We start from the raw sequence: 10,363 nt of genomic DNA on the forward strand, positions 1-10,363 counted from the left end.
ATAGGTATTCAAATATCTTCTAAAATTAAACAAAAAATTTATATAAAATGTTTAAAATCAAAAATAATTTGAGAGCCAAACCATACACAAAAGTTGCGTTAGATTATTTGAACGCTGAGGGTAAAATTACAACAAAAAATACAAATAAGAAAAAGATTATGGTATATATATGGTATATATATCATGGTATATATAGCATATGGCATATATCATTAAAAAGAAAAGATTTTGGTATATATATCAATATGATAGTCAATAAAAAGATTATTAAAATGATATAATCTCTTACTCCAAATGAAATTTCTACTAAATTTGTACCTGTAAGACCAAGTAGGGTTAGGACTATTGTAATTGTAATTGTAAAAATTAAATACAATTACACATTACAATACAATAATATTGTATTGTAATATTACAGAAACAATAATAAAAATTTATTTTGGTATTGTATTGCTGTGATGAAAAACAATTACAATAAGTATTGCATTGTTTTTTTCCTAACAATAAAATAAAATTCGACAACTATTGTATTGTATTGTTTTAATGAAATAAAATCACAATAACTATTGTAGTGTATATGTATATATATATATATATATATATATATATATATATATATATATATATATATAAATATATTACAAAAATTTATATATATATATGTATATATACACACACACACACACACACACACACACACATTTAAAATATAATGAGAATGTTAATTGATAATCCAATAAATACTTAAAAGTGGCAATCGAAAGCTTAAGTGATACCAGAAGAAAAGCAATTTTTTTAACAAAAAAATTAATAAAACTTTTAATAGATTTTGGCTTATTTTTATAAACTTACAAAAAAAAATGTACAAAATTACAAGTGTTTAGAGATGATATCATTATTTATGCGCATAATTAGTGCTACTTAACCCCCCATCCGACCACAACCCCTACCTGCCTAAAATCATATTGAAGAGATTCAGAGTTTAGACCGAAAACTCGATTCATTATTTGGATTATATTTAGCATTCGTGAAAGAAATTCACACATATGCTTGTTAAGAGCATGCATTTTCGGAAACACTCATAAACCAAGTTTAACATAAGCATCTTTGTACTCGTTAATGGTTGACTCATATTCAGGTAACAAACTAGAACCAAGGCATTAATAACAACCAAGACAGATTTTAAACATTTAAAGGAATTAACGATAGAAATGATATATTCATCCTTTTCCCGTTTGGAAGATTTTAATTTTTTTTAATTTGTTATTTAGTTGCCCCAGGAAGACCTAACGGTCTTGTCACAGAGCACCGCGGAAGTGCATTTAACTAGGAAGTTCACGCCTCCTTCCTTACCGTAACGCAAAAATATGTCAAGAGTTCGTTTTAAACCTGGATCTCCTGCTTCTAAAGCTAGCGCTCTAAACAATGCCCCACAGCCGCAGTGGTTAGAGCGCTTGGTTAGTTCTTCTAACACAAGAATATTTTGAAATCCTAAAACTTGGTTCCACTCGTTTGCCAATAAAGTGGCATCCATAGATTGCAAATATTTTTCAAGATTATCTTAAATTCGTTTTGTATTTTTACAAAGTAAATGAAGTTATCAGGCAGATCAACTAGTGAAAGGTTAACACAATTAATATAAGATCCAGCAAAGTCTTGGAATTTATTTTTTTACAGGCGGCTCTGTAAGCATTAGCTAATGAACAGATACTTCCTAAAGTTCTGAGCTTACAGTGATTTTCAAAACCTTGCTTTTTTTTTTTTTTGCTAATGTTACACCAAGGGCAAGGATGTGTTTATGCTGCACTTTCAATTCCTAAAAATATTTCAATTTCATATCAAAGGCACAAAAGTTTTTAAAACCCTTTAGCTTTAAAATAGTGATAATTTTCAAGATTAAAATGAGATTTAGCTACGTTTTCTTTGAAGCCAATAATAAAATACAAATCTTTATATTTTTCATTACTCATTCCTTCCTCATAGCTAAACTTTATTTTTTGACATTACATTTTGTCACTTTTTTTATAATATTTAAAAATACTTTTAAAAATCCGCCTCTTACTTCAATGCCCACCATTAGAATTTAATCTTTTGACAATTTTCTCTCCTTTATTACTCTCTTAACAAGTCCTTTAATGTTTTTAGAATAAGCCAATTGTCTAGAATCTTTTTCAAAAATTATTTCTTTAACATATAAATAATCATTTAAAAACCTTCTTCACTTAATTTCTCTCTTACATTGTTTCCAAATAAGTTTCTTTCCTCCCAGCTTCTAAATATGCTAAGAACTTTAGCTCCCTGTGTATTGCTAAGTCTACAAGTGTTTTTAAATTTGTTTATTTCCAAGATTTTTTTCAACTGGAAAAAGCTCTTTTTGAAGGGCCTTTCGATTGTTCAACGGTAATGGCTTTACCTTTGGCTGCAAACTTTTTTTAGTTTTTAGTAGATTTTAGTTCGTTCCTCAAATTTTCTTTTAAATACTTTTGAGCATTGAAGTTTTTTATATTTCAAATATTTGTTATAAATTTTCTAATTTCAAGTTTGATATATTAAATCAAGAATAAAAGGTTCGCCCTACCTTTGATAAGTTCTTCTGTTAAATTTTTTCTTCTCGTTGTGAGAGTGCAAGGGTGGGGGTAACATTTCTTCCAATAACAACCCTGCAATTTTTACATACTTTTATTTTTCCATGTGATGATGCCTTTACTCTTCCCAACTTGATTTTCCCTCTATTTTAAGATGTTGATTCTGAAGTAGTTTCACAAATGTTTCAAACACAGAATGAATTGTTTCTTGTAAGTATACTTACTTGACTTTTAAGAATTCATAGGGTTTACTCAGAATAATGCTTTTATCTCCTTTTTCAAGTCTTTCTAATGCTTTCTACATTTAGTATAAATGCCATTAGGAAAGTTTTAATTGTTCAAATCAAATGATTTTAAAAAGAAATAAGTTCTCTGTTCAATGTCACACTTCCTTCTTTAACTTCTATCATTCCTGATCCTTTTGAAAAACATATAAGGCAGACTATAGCACTTTATGAGAGCTTTTAATGTTTGGCATTTTAAAACGATATGAGCGATATTAATAAAGTTTGTAAAATTTTTTTATTAACTACTGCAGCAGATAAAAAAAAATAATATCTTATAATAAACTTTTTTGTGGTATACCACAAGGAAGTAGGCAAAATAGAGGAATGTTGTTTATACATTTAACCTGTAATGTAAGCGTTTTTTTACCGAAACTAACGTATTGTTTAAAATTTGCCATAAAATTAGGGCCCTAAAGTCCAAGTATTTGTTAGAGAAGGGGACAATAATAGCACTTTTATAATTGAATTTTACAGATGAATTTTACTAAATGAGAATTTTACAGATGAATTTTAGATTATAAACAATTATAATCTAAAATTCATCTGTAAAATTCTCATTTAGTAAAAAACTATTTTAACGTTCAAAAGTTATAACCTTGTAAAGTTGACAAAGCCTTCAAATAGAGGGGTTTCAAACTTTCCTTGGACGCCATTTTTAAACGGTAAGAAATGTTTTTTTAAATAAAATAATTTTCCCCATGAATTTTGATCTATTTTAAGATATTGCAAAAAAAAAGTTTCCACATTTGGGACAGTGGGTACCGATTTTTCAGGTGTATATTGTTTCCAAGCTCATACCTCTGTAATTTTTTGTAAAACATTCTTATTTGAAATCAGCATCAATATTACAAAATTTAAAATTTAAACTATCTCTGGAAGTTATCTATTTTAAACACCGAAAATTCCTGGCCTACCCGTTTAACCCTCTTTTTTAAAAAAAGACGTTGACAGAATATTTTCAATATTTAGGTATTATAGATTAGTATCGTGGTTTCAAAAATGTAAGTTGCTTCTGGTGGATATTTTTTTCCAAATAAATTATTTCCGATACGGTATGGTAGCGTAGCGACAAAAAATGTCCCTTCCCCCCTTCCCCTCCTTCCCCTCTTCCTCCCCGTCCTTCCCGCAAAATTTTAATCCAAGCTCCTAAATTACTTTTCTACTACCCCTCCTCCCTTTCCCCTCCTTGACAAAAATTATGAAATAAAAACCAGTATGTTACACTATGTGAGTCTAGTAAGTAGAAAATTTTTTTTTTGTCTTCATAGCTGTAATAATTGGTCTATAGCACCTTTAAAATTTAATTGAGCTGCTATTTCTTGCTAATGTGCTTAAGGATCTTTCTAAAATTGACACGCTAATTGGTAATGTCAAATATAGCATAAGTGCTGGGATTATATTTGTGAATAAGCAACTTATATCATAATATATTATTGTGGACACGGGTAAAATGCAAAAATGCGAAAATTTTCAACGTGTGAAATGCGGGAATAAAGTGCAGAAAATTTCTCCTAATTCTAACCTTATTGATGCCCAACCCAAACACTTGGTCAATGATTGTATATTTAATCTTCTTAGTTTTTTGCAGAACTAAAGAAATCTCAAGCTGGAAGCCTATTTTGTATAATATATATTTTTTCTATAACTTAAGAGCCATATTTTCATCAATGAAAGTGAAGTGTTGCTACAAGTGTTTCTACCTAATATAGAGTTAGGAAACTAGTTTAGAAAAGAATTACTGCTGCAGGTAAATAAAAAGACCAGCATATGATTTGAACAATCACAGGATGTCGAAAATGTGGTATGTTGTATAAAGAGGCTGTTTTAGTAAATTTTTCAAAAATTATATTAAGTTTGTAGAATCGTTTGGATTAAAGGATTAATACCACCATTAGACCACTTGACATTCGGGAGGTTAGAAGTTCCGACAATAAAGCAGCCATCGTTGGGCTTCTTAATAAAGCTATGAGCTAATTTAAAGGATTCAACGATATATTTTTAAATTGATTTAAAAGCCCGGGGTTCCGCATATAAGGGCGCCACGCATATAACAAGTAAAATAGTTTTAAGCTTATGTTCATAAATAATTTATATTAAGTATAAATAAAAAATGGACATTAATTTCTTATGTTAGCAACTCAACACTGATTGGTCAATATCTACCATCTTTGTTCGCAGCTCAACCATGATTGTTGAATTGGGATCTGTCTACTGTACACGTGCACCTTAAAAAATCAATTCAACGTGTTGGTTTTGCAGACCAGGTACCACTAAGGCTCTTACAAATGGCTATTCACAGATTAGAGATGTGCTTCACAAATGTGACAAAGGTTAAGAAACGCAGCATGCGCTCATAAAGACCCCGATATTTACTCAGGGTTTTTATGAACGCATGCTGCATATTGAAAATGTTCAAAAACTTTAAAACTTCCTTAGATTATGTACATACAAATTCCACTCAAATCTAACCTTCTTAGAATTTTTTTTGAGAGCTTCATTCCAGTAATTGATCACAAAACGTCTACTCACAACCAAAGAATGTTTGAATATGATCATATTACATCTTTTCTTCTTTAAGTAGGTGAAACTCGATTCTTGGAGTGTCAAGTCTTAGATTTATCCTTTTTTGGTAATGAGTCAGGGTAATTTAAAGAGTTTTTAAAAGGTGTGTAGGATGAGTTCACTAATATTGAGGTTGTGCTCCGTAATTGCCTTGTACTGATGGTAACAAATATAACGTGCAAAATTTTAGAAGCGCCAACTTTTTTTGAAAAAATTTCTCAAATAATCTGAAATTTTTACCAAATGTGCTTTATATTATTTCAATTCATACCTAGTCGTAAAATTTAACGGTTGTTTGAAATTTATTTGCTTTTTTGAAAAGGAATCGTCCATAAATTACGCAACGCTAAATTTAAAAAATAGAAGTAAGAGAGAATAAGCTCTTTTACGCGGCGATTATCATTAATCTTAGTAAGCTATTTATATTTTTTATTTAACTTAAGGCTCTGCAAGGGAAAACTTTTGATATTTTTTGATTTGTTCATAAGCGAAATTTAGCGTTGCGTAATTTATGGACGATCCCAAAGGCTTTCTTGCAAAAGTTTAGAGGCAGTATCATCCCCTGCAATTAAATCAAGTTTTTCTAATTAAAAGTAATAATAGAGAACAAAATATTTCCAAAATTTAACAATTTGAGGTAACTCAAAATTAGTGAAGCAGAACTAATTCCAAAAATACTTGCGAAAATGTATACTTTAGTTACTTAGCGATATTTTAAAAGTATGAAAAAATCTTAAAAAGTTTCATATGAAATTAATTTAAAAGCTGTGGGAAAAAATAACTCACTGAATTTTTCTGAACTTTACAATGTTTTTAAACCTGGAGTAACTTTCATAATGAAAAGATTTTATCAGCATAAAACTATTGAAAGCAAGCCTTGCTCTAAAAGACCTAAAGTTACAACTTGAAAAGGCTGATAAATTGTTAGAAGGTTTTTTCAATAATAATCCTCCCAAGACTACTATTGAACTTAATTTATGTATGCATCAGTTTTATGGCACAAAATGTAGCATCAATACCACTAAACGTCAATTACGACGTAATAACCTGTATGGCTAGAGTCCCGTAAGGAAACCAAAAAATTTAGAAGCCAAAATAAAGTTTGCAAAACGATCATCTTAGTTGGACAGTTAACAACTGATGAAAATTTTTATTCCCTAATTAATCAAAGTTTATTTAATTCAGTGGTCATAAAATTAGGCATCCAATAAGAGGTAGACTCAATCCAAAATATTAATTAACTCATCTAGTATACTAGTGCAAAAAATGAAGGAATAAATGTTATGATTCAGGATTGTTTTATTTGTTACTAGCATGAGTTACCCGGTTTTCTATAGAGAACAAACAAACACACACAAACACACATTGCCCTTTATATATATAGCTGGAGTTAACCGGCGTTGCCCGGGCCAATATTTAAACTGGCTTACCTGATATCTGTACACAAAAATGGGCCCAAAAATGGGCCCAAATAATGGGCCCCCTGACCCCGGGGGTCGGGGTACGGGGTCAAAACCCAGCTAAGAACCTTCTCCCCCTCGAGGACTACCCCCATGCCAAATTTCATCGAGATCGGTCCGGCGGTTTGGATTTCTATAGAGAACAAACAAACAAACACACACACACACATTGCCCTTTATATATTTAGAAGATAATGGTTTTGATGGTCCCATTCATTGCATAAAAGGTATTGGAGATCAGAGAATTTATTTAGACATCATTATGAATGTAATGCTGCCATATTCGAAGTATAAAATTACTCGTAAATAGATCTTATAACAAGTTAATGATCCAAAGCATTGCACCCAAAAAAGGCACGGGACACAATACGTCTTTTGAACGTTCAAAAGACGTCCAAAACGTTCAAAAAACGTTCAAAAGACATTTAAAAGACATCTTTTTTAGGTCCCGTACCCACTGGAATCTTTAATCACAAAAAATTAAAGTTTTTAAAAGGCCCTCACAGAGCCCAGATCTCAATCTTATTGAGAATCCTTGACCACTAATTAGTTAATAGAAAATCAAATAACAAAGACCAATTATTTGCTTTGAATAATGGTTGTATAACATTCCTCAGAACGTTCTTTTAATTTAGTTGATTCAATGCATTGTTGTTTTAATGGCATTTTAAAGACAAATGGGTATGGCATACACTGCCTTTTGAAACTATTTTATTAAAAAATTTAAATTTTACAAGTTTAGTAAAAATTTCAGCTATTTTGAAAAAAAAATGAACAAAATTTAGTAATTTTTTTAAACTTTTGCACGGAAGCCTTTTTTAAAAAGTAATTAAATTTAGATTAATCCTTAAATTTTACAATTTAACTGTTAATCTAAACCGTTAAATTGTAAAATTTAACGGTTTAGATTACCGCTTATAATTTTTTAAATTACTCTCTCTGTCTCTCTCTCTCTCTCTCTCTCTCTCTCTCTCTCTCTCTCCGAGAGTTTGTTTAAATTACTCTCTCTCTCTCCGAGAGAGAAAGAGAGTAATTTAAACAAACCTCGCTAACATCTGCGCTAAAATTGCAGCTAACAACCAATTTATAGACTTACATCGCTGCATTATGCTTAATTAAATTGCTTAGTCTTTTAGTTAGAAAACTATGCAGACTGTTCTAACTTTTATAAGAGTGTTTGACATTACCATTAAAAACTGTACAAGGTGTCAAAAGCAGTGAATTCCGCCCACTTGATCTTAATCTCGCCACTGGGTGACATTATATACAGATGTGCGAGATTAAATCTTGTTAGTTAATTTGTAGACTCCAAACGCTTTAATTGGTGAGTTTGGAGCATATAAATGCCAAACACCATGGAATTCCCCTTGCTCAGTGCAGAGATCAAAACCAATTCATTGTGTTAGTTTTAATTAACTTGAAGCTACTTTATTGAATAACTCCAAAATATGAGGTGGCATAAAATGGAATTTTGAACAAATAATACGATATAGTATTCAGCAAAGATTATGCTATAGTATCTAATAAATCGTAAACTATAAAAATATTATTTAAAAAGTAGTATTATATATTTGTAAGTAATATTATAGTATTTAGTAATACATTTAAAGATATATTATATTAAGATAATACATACATCAATTATAGAAATAAATAGCGACTAATATGAAAATATCTGTTCCGCATGATAAACGATTAAATGATTAAAGAGAAAATGTCAAAGATCTTACTGTGTTAACAAATATTCTGATTTTAAAAGATTGCTTGTAATTTTATTACAAGCAATCTTTTAAAGTTTATTTAAAATTTAAAATGACTATCAAGATTTATATGTTATTTAATTTATGTTATGTATGTTATAATTCTTATAAAGTAGTTGTATTAAACTATTAATTTGTATTAAAATAAGATTTTATCTATTTAATTTCACTTAAAACCTAAGTTATAGATTGTCAAAGATGAAACTTTTAAAAAAAATTTTGATTTAAGATTAACTAATTAGCCTTAACTAGGTTAAGTACGTTTTTTTCTAAAATTGAGTTTTCTCTACATTAGGATTTTTTAATGAAATAGTAAAAATATAGTATGAATAAAAAAATTGTTTATCATCTTTATTTACTATTAAAAAAATTTTGAGATTCAAAAAATAATTCGTCTGATAATTTTTTTTTCTTAAAACACATATTATAAGAAATTTAGAAAATTGCTTTCCATTTGAATTAATAACTAGTTTATTAATACCTAGCTTTCATTTCATTTTAACTAGTTTTTAATTTTATATTCATTTCATTTTAAGGTGGTCGTCTGGTAAAAAAATATTTAAAAAATCAAATTTTTGTTAATAGTCCAGTTTAAAAGAAAAATTCGTGCTCTTTTAGAAAATATATACTTTTAAACATATTTTTTAACTAAATTTTTCAAAAATATAATTCCTATAAAGACATGTACTAACCTTTTCCCTTAGAAACGCCCTTAGCAACAATCATTTTTGGGTGTTTTTGGGCCAAAACTAATAACCAAACTTGTAACAACCTTTATTGAGAAAGGCTTGTCTAAATACAATTCAAAAGGTGGTATTCCTGAAGTCACAAAAAAAGAAATTAAAAAGGTTTTTATTGATTTAAGTAATGATGAGCTTTTGTCGCGGTGCTTACAAGGCACAAGCCAAAATGCAAACGAAGGGTTTAATCAAATTCTCTGGCGGAAGTGCCCAAAAAATACATTTGTTTCAAAAGATGTACTAGAAATATGTACGTTTTCACCAGTAGTAAGTTTTAATGATGGATATTTAGCTCTAGCTAATGTTTTGAAGAATCTTTGTTTAACACCAGGAAAATATTTTATTGATCGTGCTTTAGTATTTAATAGTAAAAAAGTCAAAAATATACAAAAAAATCAACAGATACCGTAAAGAACAAAAGAAAAAAGTTAAGAGCTATAAGGAAAGGATTTATTGATAAAAAACAGCAGGAAGGAGGAGATTTTATTCTAAAGGATCATTTTAATTATTTTATTTTTATTTTGATGGTTTTCTCCGTTTGTGATATTTCAGACCTAAAACGCAAATATCTCAGCTTCTATAAATCATTTTTGAATGAAATTTTCAGGGTTTGTTCATCTGTGTATAAGTTAGTATGTGAACCAGAGTCTAATTAATTCTTTGAGCATTTTAGGAAATATGGGTTGGTTTTGTTGAAATTTTCCCCTTTTTTAATTTCCCCAAATACGTAAAGCTGCCATTATGGATCTAAACATAATTATAAATTTTTACTGGTTCACATACTAAATTTATATATATCCTGCATAAAAAACCAAACTTCATGCAAAACGGATGTACAGATAGAACTCTTTGTATTAAGAAAGTGATGTTTTACCCATTTTTTTGCTGAATTAGTATTTAAAAAAAAATTTTATTTTTTATTTTTTTGTTATACAAATATAACTTCTTAATGTTGAAAAATAAAATAAA

Source organism: Hydra vulgaris, chromosome 04, assembly GCF_038396675.1.
Source record: "Hydra vulgaris chromosome 04, alternate assembly HydraT2T_AEP".
NCBI lineage: Eukaryota > Metazoa > Cnidaria > Hydrozoa > Anthoathecata > Hydridae > Hydra > Hydra vulgaris.